General features: G+C 41.0%; 1 long non-coding RNA gene across 1 annotated transcript; it reads right to left on the reverse strand.

Annotated features, from left to right (window-relative positions):
- Window positions 1-1,244: 1,244 nt before the first annotated feature.
- Window positions 1,245-9,472, reverse strand: LOC123374249. The gene is made up of 3 exons (XR_006581041.1): window positions 9,363-9,472; window positions 9,054-9,200; window positions 1,245-1,374 (listed from the first exon to the last, which is right to left on the reverse strand). It is a non-coding gene; the product is annotated as an uncharacterized LOC123374249 (long non-coding RNA).
- Between the last annotated feature and the right edge of the window lie 15,296 nt (window positions 9,473-24,768).

The raw sequence follows: 24,768 nt of genomic DNA on the forward strand, positions 1-24,768 counted from the left end.
GAATCAAGTTAAATAGACAAAGATATATTCACATCTCCTTAAACCGGGAGACATCACAACTCACTGATAACCTAAATTAGATTGAGCTAGTACTATCTGTAATTAAGATCTTTCGCTATGAACAAGGATGGTGGACAAAGTGAATTAGGAAAGGAAACAGTCCATATGTTCATTCAAAACAATAACCAGAAATTTTAACTATTATGTTGCTATATTATGTAGCAAGCAAAAAATAACATTTCAAAAATACATTTTACCAATGGAAATCTGAAAAATATTTAGAGTTAAAGAGACTCACGAGAAACGCTGGAGATATTTATTAATAAATTAGCTAAATGACCGCATCGTTTTTATACACAATTTTCTTTAATAAATATTTCATGAATTGCACATAATTATTAGTAACATCAACTTTAGTGAATTAATTACTGCCAATTCCTATTAATAAAATCCATCTTGTAATAAATAATGATAGTTTATTACAAAGTACTGGTCTCAGAGGTATTCACATCTGTCAGTTGCCTTCTACTTCAGGCTAAAAGAAAGGTAATCAAATAACTGTAATTATTGTACTAAATGCATCACCGTTTGTTTAAAATGTCAATGGGAATGGATAAAGGCATTTATAACTATCTGAACTGAATATTCTACTCTGCAGCAGTGTAAGTGCAGATGACAAAGAGGGAATGTTAACATCAGGATAATGATTGACGTTCTTCAGGATAACAGACAGAAATGTCAGCAAGTGGTTACCTTGATGGCTTGGTAACAGCCTTTCATTTGTAGGTCACTGGCCCACGTTAATAACTAACAGTGATCACAGTATGAGGGCTGCTAATTGGCCCATGTGAAATGAGTGGTGGTCTCAGACCAAGTTATAAAGACAGGTCTCTACAGCATAAGAACTTCCATCCTAACTGTCATTGTGTGACGTCGTCACTGGCCAGCTCCTCAGAGAGATCAATGGACAGGGAGACTGTACTACACTCTCCTGCATAGAGGCGGTCTGTACAGAGCAAGACAAAAACACATTGGCCAGGTATTGTGGAAAAGTTAGCATTGGCACTGCCCATCTTGCACCTGTCCTATGGACTTTGGTCCACCTGGCAATAGAGTGAACAGAAGCACTACATTCACATTTAAAGCTTACTGATTTTAAACACAAATGAAGGAATGTCAGCAAGCCCATCTGGAAAGCACACACTCCTTTACGATGATCATATATGACTTACCATGCTGAGAGGCAGTGTTGCCCAAGGGATAAGGCACTGGACTGGGACTCAGAAGACCTGGGTTGATTTCTTGGTTCTGCCACTGATATCCTGGGAGATCTTGATTAAGTAATTTCCCCTTCCTGTGCCTCTGTTTCACCATCTGTAAAATGGGGATAATTATGCTGACCTTTTGTGTAACACATTTTGGGATCTATCGATTAAAAGTGCTAAGAGCTAGGTACTATTATTATTATTTAGTGGTACACTGGCTAAACTCTAGCTCCTCCCCCATGGATGTGGAGGTTCTTCAGACACAGAATGGTTGTGGTTTTGCAGTGCAATGGGGGCTTGTGAGGAGGACATGCAGGAGGTATACACATCTTTTGTGGGTGGAGCTGAGCTCTTCATGAGACTCCTTCAGGACAAGGTTCTCCAATGAGAGACAGGACTGAGGCCATGCTAAGAAATCCACCACTGAGCAGTTCCTCCCCTTCTCCACTCTGCATTGTGGCATGAAGCCTGTTCCAGCTGCTGAAAGCATCTGCCCCCATCCACACTTCTACCAAATACCCAATGTGGCGGCTTTGGCTGACCACTGGGCTGAGGATTCAGTAAGACAGACTGAACTCCCACTACTGCTCCATGGAGGACAGCCAGGAACCCAGGCATGGTTAAGATTAATTTAGATTTTCATTTGCAGTCAGTGATATGCTGACGTTGCTGCAATGGTTATTATACCCACATACCCCCATTAGCTAGATGGCAGCATGTTAGGCTTACAGAACTTGAAAACTCCCCTGGCGACATCTGTCAAACTTCCAGTCTTTGGAAGAGCTGCATGTGGCTCCTGGAGTTTATAAGCTCCATCGGGTATATCTTCAATGACAGTGCGCTCTGGGCAAGTTTAGCCTCATCCCTGTGGTCCGCATGGCTTGTAAGAGTCCAGGCTTAGGCCACATCTTTTGGCTTTATGCTGCCCTCAAGCTGTTCATGGTTTAGACAGGTTTTTATCAAATTTATAAGAATCCCCTTGTGCTGATACTTCAGAAGACCAGGGGACAATTGCAGCTCTAAAAGGAACAAACAGCTTTTAGCCTTGGCATAGTCCTTCCCTCCACTCTTCTCTGCCAGGTCCCCAAACCAAGTGCAGCTTGGGCTTTGCATGCTTTGATTTCCCCATGCACACCATGCAATGCTGTCCCATTTTCCAGGCTTCTGAAGTTTTATGGACAGTGATTGATATGCTGCTGGGCTGTCATGCAGCCATCTGTGAGCAGCACTGCAGGCTCTTGTTCTGCTCTGGGGGGAGGGGGAGGGACTTCTCCCTTTGTGCCCAGGCCACATCTTGCCAGCGGGTATTGTATTATCTTGTCAGCTGCCTGCAGTCATTGGCCAGGTAATGTAATTATGCACTTGTCCTCTGTCTCTGACAAGGGATTTATGTAACCAAGTGCCTGCATGACGCCAGACTCACCTTGTGCATCAACATATTTCAGAGGGATGAACACAGCTTGGTCCAGTTTCTGTAGCAGCTCCACTGCCCACAGGAGACAGTTTATGAGTTCCCAAGCTGTCTATGATAATCTGAGCTAGCTTCCAATTGGAACCAGCTGGTGGTGGGCTCTGGTGATCTTCCCCTGACATGCGACCCTTTTTTGGAATCCTCTCACTATTTCTCTATATATACTGAAGAGTCTATTTGTGTGCAAACAGTTACTCCTGCTCTTGAGTTGCCTGGCAGCTTGATAACACATCTTCAGGCAGAGCAGGGGGAGCATGAAGATTTGGAGTCACGTGGAAACAGATTAGCAAAGTAATGACTATGTTTTTATTGAATTAAACATTAAAACAAATAATATGCTGTATTGATTGCTATTTATCTGTGCCAGGCCCACACGGATACACAAAGGGTGCTCCTTCGCCTCCCTGTGCGGGAGCCAGGCACAGCTGCAGTCCTTGCTTTCGGGGAGCACAAGGGCTGCCCAAAACTAGCCCCCTTGAAAAGGAAGTGCAGCAGCCTTTCCAAAGGGGCAAGTCATGCCAGTGAAGAGATGTTGCATCTTTGGAAAGAGCCGTGCAGTAGCTGCATCTCTTGGAGTTCCAGAGGCCACTGGGTCTGTGCCTCCCCCGAGGTAGGGTTGTACCATACTGCCACAGCTGCAGTCAGCAGAGGATCCCAGCATTATAAAAGATGGGGGGTGAGGGGCAGTGACAGGGCATTCCTTGTGAGAGCTCTGGAACTTGCAATAACCCAATTTGGTGGCCTTCTGGACAAAAGCCTTCAATGTGACAGGGGCTTTGGAGGGGGCTGAGGGGACCTCTTGGGGTCCCTTCCACCTGTATATAATGTTTCCTGAAATGATGAAGGAGTAGGAGGAGGTTGGTGTAGGTGGTTGGCGGCTAGCAGAGATCTTGCCTGTATTATTAGTATTTTAATGCCATTATGCCTTTTGCTGGAGTGTCAATGTGTGTTCAGGTGTCTTAAGCTTTGTTTAGGCATCTTTTTTTTTTTATTTAAATCAAAATTAGTAAAGGTACAATGGATCCCTCTGTTCTCAAAAGAGAATTTCATTTTTTTTTCCATCTGAAGAAGAAATTGCAACTCACCACAGAATTGCATGTTAAACTGCCAGAGAACCTGGGTCCAGCTTGCTACAGAATACAAGGGCCCCTGACCATAGGGAATGACCCTTCACTAGCTGCAGGAAGGAGCAGAGGATTCTCAAGTTTAGCTGAATGCTTCCTCTGTGCTATACATTGCTTCCCTTTGATGGTGTCAATAGGTGGCTAACAATAGTAATACCACTGTTAATTGGCACATAGCTAGCATCTTAAGAACTTTAAATAAACTTGGCTCTTCCCACCATGGTTTCGAAGAGCAATTACCTGAAATGAAGGAGAAAAGGGCAGAAGTCACCATAAAGCCCACTTTATCTTGTAGATTTAATTTACCCGGGAAACAATGTGATGGGTGCTTTAGAAAACCAATAGATACAATAAGTGGATTATATAGACAGAGGGGGAAGGGTAGGCTTGTCCTTAAGGCTGGGACTCAGGAGATTTAGGTTCAGTTCTTGATTCTGCCACAAACTGTGTGACCTGGGAAAAGTCACTTCATCTCTCTGTACCACCACGTCCCATCTGTAAAATAGGGATAATATTTATCTTCTCCTATCTTTTATCTGTCTTGTCTATTCAACCTTCAGGGCAGCACTGCTCCATGTGTTTGCACAGAGCTAAGCATAATGGAGCCCAGATCTCAGTTGGGGTTTCTAAGCACTACAGTAGTATAAGTAATGGTCGATGGCTGAAGCTTTCACTATCACACCCAATTTGGGCTATTGGAATGAAGTAATGTTTCTTTTTGAATTTCTGCATTGTATTCCACCATAAAAGACTCTGTTGCCTATCATTCAACTTAACATAATGAGCAGTTCATTATTGCATTCTCTGGCTTAATGTTAAAGCTTGTGAAAAGTTTTTAAACTTGAGTCACACCTCAGATTTAATTTTATGGCTTGTTCTCATTTCTGATCATTTCATGAGTAGGTTTTGGATTTCTGCACATTGACTAATGTCACACAGGTTTTTTAAATCAAAAAATAGTGATCTGCCATTCTTGAATCTTACATTTCCACTCATACGCACATCACTGTTGTATCTAAGGACTTATCCAACTACTCCTTTCAATCATTTTTATTAGTGGGTTTGATCTGGTTTCTTTAGAATTATATGATGAATGGCAGCTGTAAAGAAAAGAGGTTTTTAAAGACTTTGCAGGGGCGTCTTTTATTTCGCTGCACTTTGCAGTATAGCAGAGCAAAAAATATATATATATCTGAGACACAGATTTTTGAAAGTTTGGAGGAAAGAGCTGGAAAGAAATTGGAGAAAATCTAGTTTAACTGCTCTCTCAATTTTGGAAATTGCAATTTGACAGCAATCCGGTGGGCTAGGAAATAAACTTCTATACTTTTGCCTTCTAGGTTATTTGATTGGTGTCAAATTGCTTAGATGAAATAAAGATTGAGATGCAGTCATATTTTTCCAGCTCTATACTATAGAATTGGGGTCACAGTATTTGGGATCAAAAAGTGACTTATGAAGTTTATTCTCCACTGCTGATAGCACTTAAGCGTCTCTAAACTATTGGTTTTATCATGTAGATGTGCTTTTGGATTCAGATCTTTGCTGTATCTTGTAGTTCTCTGCTATGCAGTCTTTAATATAGTGTTCTATTACTTCTGGGCCATAATCCTATAAGGCACTGAACATCCTGGCCCTGCTCCAGAAAAGCCCTAAATAATGATTTAACTTTCAGGCACACAAGTAATTCTGTTGCCTTTAATGTGTATAAAGTACTTTTATCAGTTTGGATAGTTACATCCTCAGATGCGCGGGTGTTCTTCCACAGCTGACAAAACAGCACCTAAGCTCACAGCCCCAAAATGGTAGAGTCTTTCCTTAATGACAAGTTCACCTCTATGGTCAGCCATGAAAAACCATTCATTACAGCCCTCAATATCTCATCCTCCTGGTACTGATGGGGAGGTCCTTATATACACCTCTCCCTGACTGACCTTCGAAAATGTCCCATCAGTAGGGGGGAGCAAGAAAGGGAACATATAAGTATGAAACATTACAGCACCAGAACTCCCCTTTCCTTCCCCTCCTCTTCTCCCCCAAAAAAGCCCCAGCTACCCTACAGCAAGATAAGGCCCTCCTCCAACACTGTGAGTCAGATTTTAAGCCATGTTTGTCTGCCCACTATCACCTTTGTAGGCAGTTTGGCGGCAGTCCAAGCAGTTTTGTGTTTGTTTGTTTTTCCTTGGGGCAGCAAAAATGGTAGAGCCAGCCCTGTCTTTATGGTATGGCACTGACGAAGCCAGAGGAGCAGCAACTGTCTGTCATGGAGAGGGCGATGAAAAGAAGAATTCTAGGAATTTCAGTCCGCGACCGAGTCCCCAATGAAGTGATCAGATAGCAGAGTGGAGTGCAGGACGTCGCTGTTGAGAGCAGGCATAGTAAAATGCAATGGGCCGGGCATACAGCGAGGCTCACTGACAATCGATGGACTGCAGCTGTTGCCAAGTGGTACCCACTGGAACTGAACCGACCACTCGGCTGACCTCCAGAGAGATGGGAAGATTTTACCGTGAAAAGACATGGAGAAGGAAAGCCAGAATATGAAAAGAATGGAAGACATATTGTGACTGGCGCAGTCTATATGAGGGCTGATGGACCGATTGATCAAGGTGTGAAAAGCCTTCCCCATACCTTGGATAAGGTGTCAAGGTGTCCAAGGTATGGGTAAGGCTTTTGTAATAATAGTAGTAAATAAATAATAATAATATATCTAGCTCTTATATAGCACATTTCATAGTAGATCTTAAAGCTCTTACAAAGAACATCCGTATCATTACCCCTATTTTACAGAGGAAGAAACTGAAGTACAGAGGTGAAGAGACTTGCTCAAGGTTATCCAGTAGGCCAGTGGCAGAGCCAGGAACAGACTCCAGCTCTTCTGAGTTCAGAAAACAAATAAACCCCCTAAATTAATAAATAATCATTAAAACATGTATAATATGCAAAAACTGCTCATACACGTACATATATTATATGTGTATGTCAAGAAAATATGTTGAGAAAAGTAGCTGTTCAAGACACTAACAGTTATCAAACATATTTGAATATATTTATTTACTCTTTATTTGGATTTAGATTTAAAGTTACCATCTGTTTTTCTGGGCACTGTTTTTCTGGGTTAAAAACAAATCTTAATGTACCAAAATGCTGAGAATGGCTGGGACAGGGCAATGATTTTCAACCTGCAGTCCGCAAACCCCTATGTCTAAGATTTCCAAAGGGGTCCGCGCCTCCATTTGAAATTTTTTTAGGGGGTCCACAGATGAAAAAAGATTGAAAACCACTGGTACAGGGTAAAGCCCTTAAGTGACTTGTAATAACACTTAGACTTCTACGCGTCTGAGATACTTTTGAAAATGGGATTAGGCTCCTATGTCACTTAGAAGCTTTTGAAAATTTTACCCGGACTCTTCATCGTAAACAATAAGCCCTTCATAATTTGTGCACAACACTTCTATTTAAAAAGAACAAGACAATTAATCAGAAAAATCTTGTCTGCACAATATTAAAAGAGGGACACCGACAAAAGATAGGGAAAGCAAAGTTAAAACTGACGTTCTCTTCTATGCTGCTGCTGTGTGGCTTTTTTTTTTTTTTACTTTATTTTATTTGACTGCAGAAAATGTTAAATATAGTGTCAATATTAACTTTGAATTTCCTGGTTTTTATTAGTTCATTCCACCAACTTAAATGTTATTCAGATGTAAGGGGTTTAAAAAAATAATTGTAGTGCAACACACACACACAATAAAATTAGCACCTATAATGAGGGGGAAAATATAATTACCAGATATAAAGAGCAGCTAACAAGAACATTCTACATTGAGCATTATCCAGAAAAACTACACCTATGTTGCTGCTTCAATATCACCAAATACTGGGAATTGTCAGAAAAACATCTATTCTATGAATAATAGCTCAACAGTCCCCCAAAGGACATCAGTACATGAGTAAGGAGGAAAAAAACCCTTTGCCAAAATGGTGCTAATGCTCCACTGAAACTTAATTTTATAATTTACTGGCAGTCAAGATGGCAGGAAATAAAATAATTTGCTGTATTCTGCACAACAACCCTTTCCCCCCCTGCTTTTCCTGGGAAGGGTAATTATCCCTAAAGAAAAAAAAAAGAGAGAAGAAGAAGAAAAAAAATACGACATCTCATATTAAGCTAAAGTCTCATCAAGAAGAGAAAGAGTGCCTCATTACATGTAATTACCAGGGAATTAGAAACATCATTTAACTAAATGAGCGAATAATGCTCAGGATATTGAAGAAACTTGCCTGCACTTCTGCAGAGCACTCTAAGTCCCATTACAAAAATTGCACCTCTTTAATGGAATAATTTTAGGCCTTGTCTGCCTTGCTTTAAAAATAAAGAGCCTCAGAGAGGCAGAAAGAGGCTGAAACTACCATAAACAACTGTTGAAAAGAGCTGCAGAGTAGGAGTAGTCTCTACTGGAGACCCTGATTTAAAATGACTCATAATCTAACATAATCATGAAAATTAAACCTGAGGATTTGGGGGTGGCACAAGGTGGGGATGGGGAATGAATTATACTTCTTTAATTGTACTTACTTGAGATTGCTATGTATTTATAATTCTATATTACAGATAACAAATGAAAGATTCTAGGTTAAAGGTAATTCTTATAGACTGGAATACAAAGGTTGGGGCATTAGAAGTTAGTCTAAAAACAAAACAAATTGTTGCATACCTGCCAGATTTATGTTTACTGCCCCTATAATGCAATCATTTTCCAATCATATGAGACTTACCAGGGGATTTCAACACTGGCCATGGTTTAAGGTAATGCATTAATAAGTGTCCACCTTTTTTAGAACTATGGTCTTCAGTCTATCATGTATCTGCTAAATTGATTGGGGTTATGCCATGATGGCAGTATCATGAAACATATTTTTAAAAAAATCTGGAAAAAATAAAATTTTTGGCAATACCAATACATGGATTGATCTGGTACCATAAGAACAAGGGTTCTCCTTACCACATATGAAACCTGGCTATAGGAGTGGTTGAAAGGTCTGATCAAAAGGCCAAACAGAAAGATTCACAGAGTTCAATGGGCTTTGGGTCAGGTCCTCAATCTTAGGCCTATGTCATGTATGTGCGTGAGGGGAATGGTATGACACTACAACAAAGTCTACTAAAGGGAGCAAAGCTTTCATTTTACTCACACAGCAATCCATTCTGGCTGAATCATGGTCACTGGAAAGAGGGATGTGGTAGTGAGTAGAATCTGATGTCATTTAATGTTGAAAGGAAGAGTGTGGGTGGAGTTATGAATCATTAAGGAAACATGGTTTGCCAGAATCTAGAAATGTCTGGAAAAAAGAGAATGGCATCTTGTAACTTGAATGTATGTAATACTGACTAGCTCATCTTATTTTTCAGTCACAGTACATGTAAAAGCTGCTGATCAATACTGTAAATATGTGATTGGTGCTTAGTGATTACAGATCATTGTATTAATTTTTCTTACTCACCATGACTAAAGTTGAAGGAAGTGCTACAAGAAATGATTAATGGACTGAACAAACATTTGTAAAGTAAAATGGCAAGAGTTAAGTAGCAAGAAGAAAAGTGTTGTGTTCATCTGAAAAAATGCAGAAAATGTTTTTTCAAGATTAAATGTGCCACCGAATGAAACTTCAGCATCAGCTTCATTTAGAAACAGTCTTTGTTCATCTTCAACTTCCAAACGATGGCATAGATCAATCAGCATTCTGAGAATAACTGAAAGGCAAAGCCCTGAACTTGATAAGAAAGTTAAAACTTGATTTCTACAGAGGTGCTTTCAATGTATTTTTTTTTAGAGGTTTTTAAGGTCAGGCTTGACAAAGCCCTAGCTGGGATGATTTAGTTGGGGATTGGTCCTACTTTGAGCATGGGGTTGGACTAGATGATTTTTTGAGGTCCCTTCCAACCTTGATATTCTATGATTCTATGTAACAGAAAATAAGCAATAAAAAAAATATTGGTGCAACTATCTTAATGTACTTCTCCAGATAGATATAAACTCCTGTGTCTACTCCTGGCTGCTCCCAGTAAAGAAACAGATGTGGCTGGAGAGGGGAGAATTGAAGGAAGAACCAATTAAATCAACATTGACGACAACAACAACAGATTGTTAGTTGACACTAAAAAAGACCTGATAATGGCTACAAGCATTCATATAGCAAAACATATGTTCCTATCATTGCTACTGATTCCACATCTGAAAAGCATGCCCCAGAATATAATGCTCACCTTGTTGAAGATACCATACAAGAATGCAGAGAAAAAGATAAGACAGAAGGTCTTTGTAATTTGCTCAGATAATAAAAACAAAATGACTAAGACAAGTACACTTCTCAGGTGCCATTGTCCTAAACTTCTGGCAGGTGGCATCATTTAAACCTCACTGGAAAGAAAAAAAGCAATGGCTAACATAGCGCTAAAAGACGCTATGGACATTCAAAACATCTGCAATCCCTGCCATCCCAATGGCTGCCTGCTTGTAAGAAGGCAGCTGATAAGCCTGCTTCGCAGTGACACAGGGGAACTTCCAGAAAGACTGGGTGAAATCCTGGCGTCACTGGAATCCATGGGACCTCAGCCATTGGCTTCAGTGAGGCCAGGATTTCACTCTGACTCCCTACATTGACATCCAACTGCCATAAATATGTTAAACTTTATCTGGAGCATGAGGATCGATCAAGACATTTGATGCAAGAAGGGATTCTACACAGAGAGGCAGTCTGACAAAGGTAAGTGAAGGAGATTTCAGAGGGCCTTGACTTTAATCAGGTATCTCACTATTTGGTTAAATCCAACCTGTATGTAGACATCCTGGGACTAATGCGAAAGAAGAAAAAAGAAAAAGTGGGGTGGAGACTGTGAGGCTATAAAAGGAATTTGCTGCTGGCCTCAATTTGTATCTCACTGTCTTCTCTCTAATCCCCTGAGCTCCTGGCCCCCACCATAAAACCTTTTCAAAAGTGTAAATTTGCCACGCTTTATATCTCATGTCTAACCCCCTGACCTGAATAATTAGGTTTTGGGTGTTTAAAATTTAGTCACCTCTTTTGGGAGACTGCACATTTCAATCACAATTATGTGCTGAATATTTCATGATATATATCTTTTGTGTATAATTAGGAATAAAAAATTTAATCCTAAAAAGTTGTTTAATAATTTAAACTATTGAGGATTTGATTAAGGGCACTTGGGAAATAGCGGGGGAAGGATTTAATTGTGGCCAAGGGATAAATTCAAGGACTTCAAAGATCATTTTTAAAAAAAAATTTTAAACCAAGTACTGTGATTTTAAAACCCAGGATTTTAAATCTGTATGGAACAAGGAATTTCCCCAGGTAAATCCCCATCATTTAATTAGTGAAATAGGATATGAGTTTTTGCATAACAAACCATTTGTCTGAGGTTTGATTTCAAAAGTTTATCTAAAATACTTCCCATAACTGTTCCCTCCAAATTCTCCCTAGCAGACACTAATGTTGTCAGATAGAAATAAAGCACATTTCTTATTGTACTGCAGAGGCAGCACTCTCCTTCCAATGATCCTATGCTTAGGGGTTGCTAAGCGAAACCTACAAATGGAACCAAACATTCCACCAACCAGGGAATTCTACCAGCCCTCTTACTTATACACAGTATCTTCTTTTATGGAACCCTATTTGCTTTGGGGATTCCTGCTGATACTTGTGCTAGGAAAGGCAATATTGTCATGCAAAGAACAATTAACATAAGTAGAATATTATTTTCCCCTAACTTAGGATGTGATTCCTGGTATTTCTCCTTCAGCAGGATTCTCCTACCAGGATTCCACTGACTGCAATATTACAGCCAGAAAAATAAAAAGAGTAAAACTTTGTCCTGCTTTTCTCCTCAGATCAGTTAGTGATGGTGGGATTCAACCAACCGTCAAAATACTCTCAAACATAAAGCTCCCTAGACACTTATGGAAAGGGAAACGATCCTTTCACCAACCTACACTGGAGTTTCACTCTCAATAGCAAATGGCTCACCCACACTAGGAGAACAAACCTGGAAGAGATTCTGCCAACCCTTGAGTAGCCAAAAGTTTCCCAACTGCTATTTAATAACACTCATCTTACAAACAGGAGAAATATTCAGGCTATTTGGGATATTTTATTTTATTTTGTCTGACATCCCTGTCTGATACAGAGGATGAGGACAGGATGGCATAACTCTAGAGGCAAGCAAACCAAAGCACTTATATAAAGACAGGAGGATTGTTTTTTTCCCTTATCCAAACGACAGGAAATAATCTGTGTCCCCTCAAAGCTCTGAGAGTAGAGGCCTCTCTGTCTCATACCTGCCAAAGCTGCACATTTCTAAGGGAAATACTCCTATATCTTGTCTGTGACTCTGAAGTTGCTGAAAAGTGTCTCATGGAATAAGCAGCAGCTGCACATGTGGGTGCAAAGCTAAAAAAGGAAGGTGCTTCCTATGACAGCAACTGGCAGCTCTATAGACAGCATATAAAACATTCATATTGGACTAAAGACTTTGAATTGCTAGTAAGAGACTCCAGAAAATGAGAACAAATAACGTGATAAGAAACTTCTAAATATTCCCCATCTTTCTGCTTCTTTCTTTTGTCTGCTGTTCAGATTATAGCTGTGTAATTTTCTTAAGCTTTACAAAGTGGAATGTGCCGCACGGCCATTTAGGCCAAAATGCAGCAGTTAAGATTTTCTTCTTAATGGTGTCTTTCTTGATGGCCCTTGGTTTGCAGAGCCAGAATTATAATTTTTTCCTCCTACATGGTACTGAATATAATTCCACAGAATTAGAAGAGAGAGAACAACATCTTTCATTTTAAAAAGATACAGACTCTAAATGATGTTACACTTCAGCGTCTCCTTCCTCTCTCCCCCAACCATCCCTCTATTATTTCCTACAGCAAATAAGAAAGGTAAATCTTAAATTTCCTAGTGGTCAAACGTGTCTTTTTTTTTAATATACCTCAAAATAGTTGCATTGTATGATAATAATTTGCACTTAATACATCATCTTCCACCCAAGGATTTCAAAGTACATAACTAACACTAATATTTCAGCCTCACAATCAATCCTGTGAGGTAAATAAGTTTTATTATCCCCATTCTACAGCTAAGGGCAACTGAGGCACAGAGTGAGATTAAGTAACACAAAGTTACACACTAAATGTGTGACAGAGTCAAAAATGAAACCCATTCTGGGACTTGAGACTCGAGAGAGATGGATTTAATGCCTGGCTTTGCCATGGACTTACTGTGTGACCTTATCCAAGTCACTTCCTTTCTCTGTGCCTCAGTTCACCACCTGTAAAATGAGGACAATAATATTTCTCCTCTCTCGACATTGGTCGGTTTTGTCTATTTAGACAGTAGATACTTCTGAGTAAGGACTGTCTCACGATGTGTCTGTAACAGTGCCAAGCAATCCAGGGCCCCAATCGCGATTGTGAACTGTAGGTATTCCTGGAATACAAAGACTAAATAAGTAACTGCTGTGCCATTCTTCCTCCTCATGGCTGCTTAGTTTATCATCTTACATGACTCGGACATGTCATAAAATAGCAATGAAAAGAAGACATGTATATTAAAAATATGAAATGAACTGACATGCCCAATTGTATCTAGCTTTTGTTTGGAGGTTTTTGGTTCATTTTTATATACCTTCAGATTCCAAGGGGTTTTGGTGTGATTTAAAAGAAACATGCGAAAGGAAGTGTGAGAAAACAAGTTGCAAGAATATGTCAAAGTGTATATTAAATTCCACCATAATACATGTGTCATAGGTCTCACCCCCACTTAGAGCTGCTGGGTTCCAAAATGGGGACCTGCACTGGTTTCCCTCTAAACTAAAAATCCTAGTTTAGATCTGGTAAAAGCTGCCACCACCCAATCAGGTACGTGGATTGGGACACAGTCCTTCCCCAAAATCCTTGGGGATCCCAAGAGCCCCAAATCCATGGAGTTCTTACACCCAGGAGAAATAAACCATTCCCTCCCTGCTTCCTCCCCCCTCCCTTGTCCTAGGAGAGATACCGGGATCCAACTACAGAGGGATACCTCCTCCTCCCTCCTCCCCTTTCCCTGAGAATCCACCCAAGGAAAGATCAACCAAGTTCTTAACAGAAAAGATTTATTAAAGAATAAAAAGAAAGTAACTTGTCTCTGTAATCCAAGATGGAACAATACACAGGGTCTAAACTTATTAATCTCTGGAGAGAATCCCCCCCTCCTTTCTTTCTCAGTAAAAGCAAAGTAACAGCAAACAGAAATAAAGAATTTCCTTCAGCAAACACACAATTGCAAATGTAGAAATTAAATTATAAGACTAATCCGCCTTTCTAATTAATACTCACTATTGAATAGTAGGAACTACTCCAGGAGAACTTGGAGACATGACTGGCCTCTCTTAGATCCAAAAAGAGAACTCTAACAAAAAGCACAGACAAAGGCTTCCCTCCACAGAGATTTGAAATTATCTTGTCTCTGATTGGTCCTCTGGTCAGGTGGTCATCAGGTACTGCATGTTAACCCTTTACAGGTAAAAGAGACCTTAACCATCTGTTTATGACACGCCCCCCAAATCGCAGACAGTGGGGGACCCACAGTGGCGGTGATTTCCTTCTAGAACTTTAAAATAAACAGATTAACAAAACACATGCACTATTACATATACTACTAAGTATGTAAACAACAAGGTATTTGACATTGAAGAACACTCTTTATGCATTTGACCGGACATACTTGGCAACGTCCTTCCCAGTGGAAGGACTTCCCCAACCTGTCCTTGGTTATGTTCACCCCAGAATGACCACTGGGATGTCATGGCCCAAACTTAAGAGCTCGTCCCGGTACTTAGTTGGAACTACCAACTGGTTTTGAGGATTCTGGCCTTTCTGGTGTCCACCAGAAAGAATCTTGTTATATAAAAGTTCTTATTTTACAACAAACTGGGATTGATTAGAAGAACTGAGAGGCGGTGGGTTGCTCCGTGCCGCCGCCCAAGCTTTCTTAAGGCTGTCATCGGCTTCCTGCTCAGTCTGGAACTGCTCCCTTGAGGCTGGAGACACCAGTTCCTCCGTAGACTGTGGACTTGGGCTGGGTCCCTCTGGAAGCGATGTAGGTGATGAGGTTGTTTCCGTTGACTGTGAACCGCTCTCCGCTGGTGCACAAGGTGATATTTCGGGCTCTGGCTGAGCCTCTTGGGTAGAGTTGTCTGCTGCTTCTGCCAGTTCAGGCCCGTTGGCGCCCCCTGGCGGTGGAGTTGCAAGCGCTGGCGTCAGTGCTGGCGCTGGTTCTGCCGCTGGTTGCTCTTTCAGTTCCGGTCCTGGGACTGGATGTACTATGGCTGCTGTAGTTGTTGGCATGGGATTCGGTTCCACCACCTCTGTCTGGGTCTCTGGTAACACAGACGGGGTCCTGGTGGATGGCTCAGGAACAGGGATGGGAGTGCCTGCTTGTTTGGCCTGGCTGTGGGTGACCACTCCCCCCTTCTTGGCCAGCTGCACATGGTTGGCCAAGTCTTCCCCCAGTAGCATGGGGATGGAATAATTGTCATAGACAGCAAAAGTCCACTTTCCTGACCAGTCCTTGTACTGGTCTTCAGGGATGTTGTACCCATGGCAGGTCCTTTTAAAAATGTTTAAGAAGGCCTCAGTGTCCTCACCTGCCATGTAGGTGGGAAATTTCTTGGGATGGGGAACTGTGCCCGGAGAAGGATTGTTAGGGTTGGCTGGAACATATGGGTTAGCTCTTGCTAATCCTAGGCCCTGCTGGTGGGCCTCTCTCTGGAGCTCCAACGCCCTCCTGTGGTCAGCCTCTCTGACTTGTTGCTTCTCCATGTCTTTCTTGTGGTCAGCTGTTTGACTGGTACTCATGTCTTTGTGCTTTCTGGTGCTGGCCACACCCCTCTGCAGTCAGTGAATTTTTTGTGTGGCTTGCTGGTGTTGCTTTCTGGTGCTGGCCACACCCCTCTGCAGTCAGTGAACTTGTTACCCCAATTCCTACCCCTTTCTATTCCCGGAGAGACTGAATAGAAAAGAAACAAAACTTTTTATTTGCAAATGTGGTGCTGTTTGTTTGCTGGCTCACAAGAAACTAGAAAATCTGGTTTGGTAACTTGTCTCTTGCAAACTGCTAAGTACCCTCTCAGTAGGTGTCCCTTCTAACAAAACCCTTGTTAGAAAACCCTACGCCTCCTTTTCCTCAAGCTGCCTGTCCAAGCAACCAGAAAGAAAAACTGCTTCCAACAAAGCCTGCTGGAAAACTTAATTCCCTCCAGCCAACCTTGCTGAAGATTCCTTCTAACAATACCAGTTAGAAACTGAATACTTGTAACCCCCCACCCTCTTCTCTCAGGTTGCTTTCCTGCTCTAGAAGAGAATAGCCCTCTTCAGCTTAGCCCAGCTGAAAAAAAACTCCTTCTAACAAAGCCAGTTAGAAACCCCCTGCTTCCTCCCCCTCCCTTGTCCTAGGAGAGATACCGGGATCCAACTACAGAGGGATGCCTCCTCCTCCCTCCTCCCCTTTCCCTGAGAATCCACCCAAGGAAAGATCAACCAAGTTCTTAACAGAAAAGATTTATTAAAGAATAAAAAGAAAGTAACTTGTCTCTGTAATCCAAGATGGAACAATACACAGGGTCTAAATTTATTAATCTCTGGAGAGAATCCCCCCCTCCTTTCTTTCTCAGTAAAAGCAAAGTAACAGCAAACAGAAATAAAGAATTTCCTTCAGCAAACACACAATTGCAAATGTAGAAATTAAATTATAAGACTAATCCGCCTTTCTAATTAATACTCACTATTGAATAGTAGGAACTACTCCAGGAGAACTTGGAGACATGACTGGCCTCTCTTAGATCCAAAAAGAGAACTCTAACAAAAAGCACAGACAAAGGCTTCCCTCCACAGAGATTTGAAATTATCTTGTCTCTGATTGGTCCTCTGGTCAGGTGGTCATCAGGTACTGCATGTTAACCCTTTACAGGTAAAAGAGACCTTAACCCTTAACTATCTGTTTATGACAACATGTGCTATCAAAGCATAAGGAAAAATATATAAGACAGGTATGAAAGCAAGAGGACATACCAGATGACTGGCTAAAGGCAACAATAGCACCAATCCTGGAGAAAGGAGATTGTGCCAATCCAAATAATTACAGAGCAGGGGTCGGCAACCTCTGGCCGGTCCAGTTTGTTTACCTGCCGCGCCCGTAGGTTTGGCCGATCCTGGCTCCCACTGGCTGCGGTTCGCCATCTCAGGCCAATGGGGGCTGCGGGAAGCGGTGTGGGCCGAGGGACGTGCTGGCTGCAGCTTCCCACTGCCCCCATTGGCCTGGAGTGGTGAACTGTGGCCAGTGGGAGCCGTGATCGGCCGAACCTGCAGACGCAGCAGGTAAACAAACCGGCCCGGCCCGCCAGGGTACTTACCCTGGCGAGCCGCGTGCCAGAGGTTGCCGACCCTTGTTATAGAGGTATAAACTTATTAGCCGTACTAGGAAAAATCATGATGAAAGCAATTGTCAGTGGATTATGGACAGTTTTAGAGAAGTAGTAGGCAAGGAGTAGCGTAGCTTTAAACTAGGCTGAAGTTCCATTGATCGAATAGTCATGTTCCAACAGCTGATGGTAAAAAAGTGAGAATGGGGATTAAAGATCTTTGCTCCTTTCATAGACTTCATGAAGGCACTTGATTTGGTTTGGAGGGAAGCATTGTGGAAAGTATGAAAACACATGGATCACTTTTCCTCATGTTCTTAAACTGGACATTAAGAACGGTAGGTGAGTCGGAAGGTGCAACACTGGATAGAGTCTCAGAGACTTTAAGGCCAGAAGGAACCATCACAATCATCTAGTCTGACCTCCTGAACATCACAGGCCACAATACCTCACCCACCCACTCCTGTAGTTGACTCTTAACCTCTGGCTGAGTTACTTAAGTCCTCAGATCTTGATTTAAAGACTTCATGCCACAGAGAATCCACCATTTACCCTAGTTCAAACCAGCAAGTGACCTGTGCCTTACGCTGCAGAGGAAGGCAAAAAAACCCCCAGATCTCTGCCAGTCTGACCTGGTAGAAAATTCCCTCCCTATCTCAAATATGGCAGCCAGTTAGACCGTGAGTATGGAGCAGGACCCATCAGCCAAACAGCTGGGAATTAATTCTCTGTAGTAACTCGGAGTTCTCCTCATTTAGTATCCCATATTCGGCCATTGGAGATATTTGCTACTAGCAGTCGTGGATAGGCCATTGTAGGCAATCACATCATACCATCCTGTCCATAAACTTATCCAGCTCAGTCTTGAAGTAAGTTGGAGTTTTTACCCCCACTACTCTTCTTGGAAGGCTGTTCCAGAACTTCACTCCTCTGATGTTAGAAACCTTTGTCTAATTTCAAATCAAATCTTGTTGGTGACCAGTTTATAGCCATTTGTTCTTGCGCCAATATTGGCCCATGTCTTAAATAACTTTTTCCTCCCTGCTGTTTATCCCTCGGGTGAATGTATACTGAACAGTCATATTTCCTCTCAGCCTTTGTCTGGATAGGCTAAACAAGCCAAACTCCTTAAGTCTCTTCTTTTAAAGTAGGTTCTCAATTGCTCTAATCAGTCTAGTAGCCCTTCTCTGCACCTGTTCTAGTTTGAATTCATCTTTCTTAAACAAGAGAAACAGAATTGCACACAGTATTCCAGATGAGGTCTCACCAGTGCCTTGTATAATTATAACATTTCCCTGTCTCTACTGGAAATTCCTCGCCTTACTCATCCTAGGGTTGCATTAGCCTTTTTCACAGCCATATCCCACTGGTGACTCACACAGGTCTCTCGTCTCGTTATCTCCTCCAGCTGATATGTCCTCAATTTATAGCAAAACTTCTTGTTGTTAGTCCCTAAATTCATGATCTTGCAATTTGAACTATTAAATTTCATTCCATTTCTATTACTCCAGTTTTCAAAGTCATCCGAATCTTCTTGTATGATATTCCAGTCCTCCTCTGAATTAGCAATACTGCCTAACTTTGTGTCATCTGCAAATTTTATTAGCACGGTTCCACTTTAGAGGAACTCCACTCGTAACCTCCCTCCAGCTTGACAGTTCACCTTTCAGTATGACCTGCCTTTAACCAGTTCCTTACCCACTTTTCAGGTCCCATCTTAATCCTCATCCTCTCCAATTTAACTAATAATTTCCCATGTGAAATTGTATCAAATGCTTTACTGAAATCCAGGTAGATTAGATCTACTACATTTCCTTTGTCTAGAAAATCAGTTATCTGATGAAAGAAAGAGATCAGGTTGGTCTGGCACAATCTACCTTTTGTAAAACCATGTTGTATTTTATCCCGGATACCATTAACCTTTGTGCCCTTAATTGCTTTCTCTCTCAAAATTTGTTCTAAGACTTTGCATACAATTGAGGTCAAACTACTACCGACCTGTAGTTTCCTGGATCACCTTTTTATCCCTTTCTTAAAGATAGTACTATATTTGCAATTCTCCTGCCATAGGGTATTACCCCTGAATGTACAGATTCATTTAAAATCCTTGATATTGGACTTGTAATTTCATGTGCCAGTTCCTTTAACATTCTTGGCTGGAGATTATCCAGGGCTCCTGATTTGGTCCCATCAAGCTGTTTGACTTCTGCTTCAGATGTGGTAATTTCTACTTCCCATATACTCATTCCCATTAGCCACCCTGCCACTGTCCCCAAATTCCTCATTACTCTTGATAAAAACTGAGGCAAAGTATTCATTTAGGTGCTGGGCTATGCCTAGATTATCTTAAATCTCTACCCCATCCTCAATGCTCTGTGGTCCCACCTCTTCATGTCTTGGTTTCTCTTTCTTTCTTCTCTTTTTTAAATTTATGTGGATAAAGAATCCTTTACTAAAGTTTTCATTTCCTTTGCAAGATCCAATTCTGCTTGGCTTTTGGCAGTTCTTATTTTTTTCCTACATTTTCTGACTTCCAAGAGGTGGCTCTCCTTGCTGATCCATCCTATCTTCCATTCTTTATAGGCTTTCTGCTTTCTCTTTATAACCTGTTTGAGATGTTTTTTCATCCAGCTTGGTCTGCAACCCTTCCCTATGAAGTTTTTCACGTCGCATGGGATACAGGCTTCAGATAGCTTCTGCAACTTTGACTTAAAGTAATTCCAAGCGTCCTCCACATTCAGATCCTTGAGTTCTTCAGTCCAGTCCACTTCTCTAACTAATTCCCTTGAGTTTTTAGAAGTTTGCCCTTTTGAAATCAGGGACCCTAATTGGTGACTAGGTTCCATTTAGTTTAAACTGAATTAGCTCATGAGCACTTAAATCAAGGCTGTCCTCTACAACCTGTTCTTCTATGAGGTCCTGGCTACATACCAGTACTAAACCTAAAATGGCATCATCTCTTGTTGATTCAATGACTATTTGCTGAAGAAATCTGTCAGTTATCACATCCAGGAATCTCTGAGCCCCATCATTATTAGTAGCACTTGTCCTTCAATATGTATCTGGGAAATTAGCTTGTGTAGATGACATTGTACAAGTGGCAGGCATGTTTCAATTAATAATTATACTCTCCACTACCTTGATAGTCAACTTGGACTTACAATAAATGCCAAGAAGAAGTAGTTGTATCTTGGAAATGGGAAAATAGATAAAGTTGAAATGCAACAACAGTGAAGTCATAGAACAATAAAATCTGATGTGTACCAAAGAAGTTTTATCAGTGCCAATGGGTCCATCAAGAACGATGTTAAAAAGAGATGTGCTTTAGCTACAGGTGCTGAATAGAAGTTGATGAAATTATGAACTGATGAAAACATTATGTTTGGTACCAAAGTGAAAATTTAGCAACAGTACTAACAGTCTTACCAGTAGACTGGAAGCAGCTGCATTAAATGAAACAGACATCAGAAGGCTGGACACAGCAGAGATGAGCGTTCTTCAGAAATTGGCAGGCGTAAAGAGGAATGATTTTAAAACAAATGAAGCTAAAAGGAGAGTAGGCTGTGAAATCAGAGTACTGGATTGGCTGCAATAGTAAAGTTTATGATGGTAGACACTGTAAAAGACAAACATGATAGGGTGCCAAAGAAAATACTGTGTAAACAACCATGGTAAGTCGACCTACGCTACACAACTCCAGATATGTGAATAACGTAGCTAGAGTCAATATACCTTAGGTCGACTTACCATGGGATCTACACAGTTTGGCGGGTCTTTACTAGATCCACTAAATCAACTGCCGGTGGATGATCTCAGAGCATCAATCCCGGCTGTCGTGTAGACCTGCCCTTAGTCAGATCTAGAGGCTGCCCATGAATCTGATGGTGGGATATTATTGTACAGAGGGCCATGAATAAGCTGGGCTTAATGGAGGAATTAAGCCATGGCCAGGAGTGAGTGGCAATGTCTGTAAAGATGCTTTTGAATGAGAAGAAAAAGATAATACATGTAAGTGTTTCACTGCTAGGAGAAGTGGGTTGAGAATATTTCTTCAAAACCACAAGAGACTCTGAAGACCTATTACACTCCAGTGTTGCTCTCCTATGCTATGCACTCTCACATCTTTCATTCCTAGGGGGGGGAAGGGGGAAGTCATGTCTAATCTAGTCAAAAAGAAAAATTTCAGTGCATCTACAGTCTCATGAAATACTAGTAGGTACTCAAGATAGTTAAGACCAAAGCAGATTGTGAAGAACTTCAAAAAGATCTCACAAAACTAAGTGATTGGGCAACAAAATGGCAAATGAAATTTAATGTGGATAAATGTAAAGTAATGCACATTGGAAAAAATAACCCCAACTATACATACAACATGATGGGGGCTAATTTAGCTACAACGAGTCAGGAAAAAGATCTTGGAGTTATCGTGGATAGTTCTCTGAAGATGTCCACGCAGTGTGCAGAGGCGGTCAAAAAAGCAAACAGGATGTTAGGAATCATTAAAAAGGGGATAGAGAATAAGACTGAGAGTATATTATTGCCCTTATATAAATCCATGGTACGCCCACATCTCGAATACTGTGTACAGATGTGGTCTCCTCACCTCAAAAAAGATATTCTAGCACTAGAAAAGGTTCAGAAAAGAGCAACTAAAATGATTAGGGGTTTAGAGAGGGTCCCATATGAGGAAAGATTAAAGAGGCTAGGACTCTTCAGTTTGGAAAAGAGAAGACTAAGGGGAGACATGATAGAGGTATATAAAATCATGAGTGATGTTGAGAAAGTGGATAAGGAAAAGTTATTTACTTATTCCCATAATACAAGAACTAGGGGTCACCAAATGAAATTAATAGGCAGCAGGTTTAAAACAAATAAAAGGAAGTTCTTCTTCACGCAGCGCACAGTCAACTTGTGGAACTCCTTACCTGAGGAGGTTGTGAAGGCTAGGACTATAACAATGTTTAAAAGGGGACTGGATAAATTCATGGTGGCTAAGTCCATAAATGGCACTTAGCCAGGATGGGTAAGAATGGTGTCCCTAGCCTCTGTTCGTCAGAGGATGGAGATGGATGGCAGGAGAGAGATCACTTGATCATTGCCTGTTAGGTTCACTCCCTCAGGGGCACCTGGCATTGGCCACTGTCGATAGACAGATACTGGGCTAGATGGACCTTTGGTCTGACCCGGTACGGCCTTTCTTATGTTCTTATGTTCTTACATTCCACACCAGCCATCTGCACCTACTAGTCATAAGAGCAACTGGGCTGATTGAGTTCTTCAGACATACCGGTATATATTTTACTTTAATGTTAAGCAATAATATATAACTAAATGCCTTCCAACAAAGTATAATTTAAATCTGTCAATTTATTTTGTCCCCATAAAGCCGATCGTGTTTCATAGCAAGTGTCGCATGGCATGGGGACGAGAAGTTTTTTGTCAGTTGCTTATTGACAGAATAATTACTAGTGCCATGGTTATGATTTCAATATACCAAGCCACATTAACAGCTGCTTATAGTCTAATCATAAGAACAGATGACTGGTACATAGGGGAAATGGGTTCTACTCCAGCCTGCTTCTACTGACTCACTGAATGATATTGGGCAAGACACTTAGTGGACACTTTTGAAAATTTTGGCCTAATTAGTGGTGCCTTGGGTTTTAGATACCTACCTTAAGGCACTTGGGAACAGAATTTCATATCTGCTGAGCAAACAACTCCTCAATCCTTGTCTCAAGTTAGGCACTCAAAAACTGAGGTACTCAACATTACTGAGCACTTGAAAATGTATCCTTGACTTCCCTGTGTCTCAGTGAAGTAAAATGAGAACTGTTGGGAGCAAAAGGATATTGTAGGCCTGATGGAAGCTTGCTGTGATTCAGAGTCTGTTCTGATAATGTTTAACAGTTTAAACTTAAGTAGAACTGCACATGTGTAAGAAATTGCAGAGTAGTCATGTTTGTGAGGAAAATACAAGATAAAGTAGCCACAAAGCTAAAAGAAACAGGTTTGAACTAACACTAAAAGTGTACTGACGGGGGAGGAGAATTAACATGGAAATGAGAAACTAATACATAGACATAAGAAAAGGTAACAAAAGTTATAAATAAGTCAGACTAAATAAAGGAAAGCTGAAGCTGTGCACGCCTGGTGCTGGAGGTGACCGTGAGGCATGGTCCTGACGAGTTTCCCACTTGTGAGTAGCTGATCATTATTTACTAGTATTTTGCCTTAAAGATTTGTTAGACCCATCTGCAGAGTAGTGAATTTCAGTTCAACAGGAATATATACATACATACACACATATGTACATACATACACACACACCACTTTGCACAATATTAATACCAAGGCACTATCAATGGTATTAAATGAACTTAAGCATGCGGTGTGAAGATTTTTCATATTTTAGTTTATAGCAGAGATTTAATTTACCGGAGGGGGACGGGGTGTAAGGGGAGAAAGTCCATAGGAAGAATAACCATTTTTATACAGGTGCATTTTGTAATTGCAACAGCAGCAAAACAGAACATTGCATGTCAGAGAAATGGCAGGACTACAGGTCTGAACACAGTAGCCATACAGTGATTATCATCAAGCACTGACCAAGAGAAAAAGTACACTTAATAGTGTGCTATTGTAACATTCAGGGCACAGATGCCACTTGGCTTCTAATACCCATGGCATTATAAGGCTCTTGTGAGAGACAACTTTGATATATTTTCCTGCAAGCTGTCAGTGATGATGGATGATTCTATTAGAATGATGGCAATGACGCCATGTTTTCTGTAAGGACCTCAACATGCAGCAAGAGGCAATGACTTAAAGATCTTTTTTAGACCTCAGTTCTTCTGATCAGGAGTCAGTATATCTTCTTTGTTCAGCTGTTTCTCATATAGGTCAGAAAAGCTCATTTCATATGATTTCTTCAGCTTCCAAATCTTTGCCTTTATCTATATTTCTAGAAGAAAGCTAATAAAAGGCAGATTAATCTCCTCCTTATAAAATAAGTGTCTGTATTCTAACTACATATATTCCTACCTCAGATACTAACACAGCTGTTGCCCTGGACCAATGTTTCTTTCTACCACTATTATGTCAGTTTGTCTGTTTTTCCTTCACACCATCTGTTTTGATTTCAAGCAACTACATAAAACAAGAAAACCTACCCTTTCATAGCGGCCCTACCACGTTGGGACCCAAACACTAAATATAGGTGGGGAATCCTATCAATTGTCATCCCACATATTTGCTTTGGTAACTGTGATAGGCTATGCATGTTAAAATATTATGATCCATTAATATGTAAGGTATAATCATGGAAGGTACCTTTGTATTTATAAATGGTAAAGAATTTTGCTGGCACGGTCATTGCACCTTGGATTTTCCTAGGGTCTATTTAATTATCCAAGTCATTTTCTCCCCTGC

The sequence above is a fragment of the Mauremys mutica genome, chromosome 7, assembly GCF_020497125.1.
Source record: "Mauremys mutica isolate MM-2020 ecotype Southern chromosome 7, ASM2049712v1, whole genome shotgun sequence".
Taxonomy (NCBI): Eukaryota; Metazoa; Chordata; order Testudines; family Geoemydidae; genus Mauremys; species Mauremys mutica.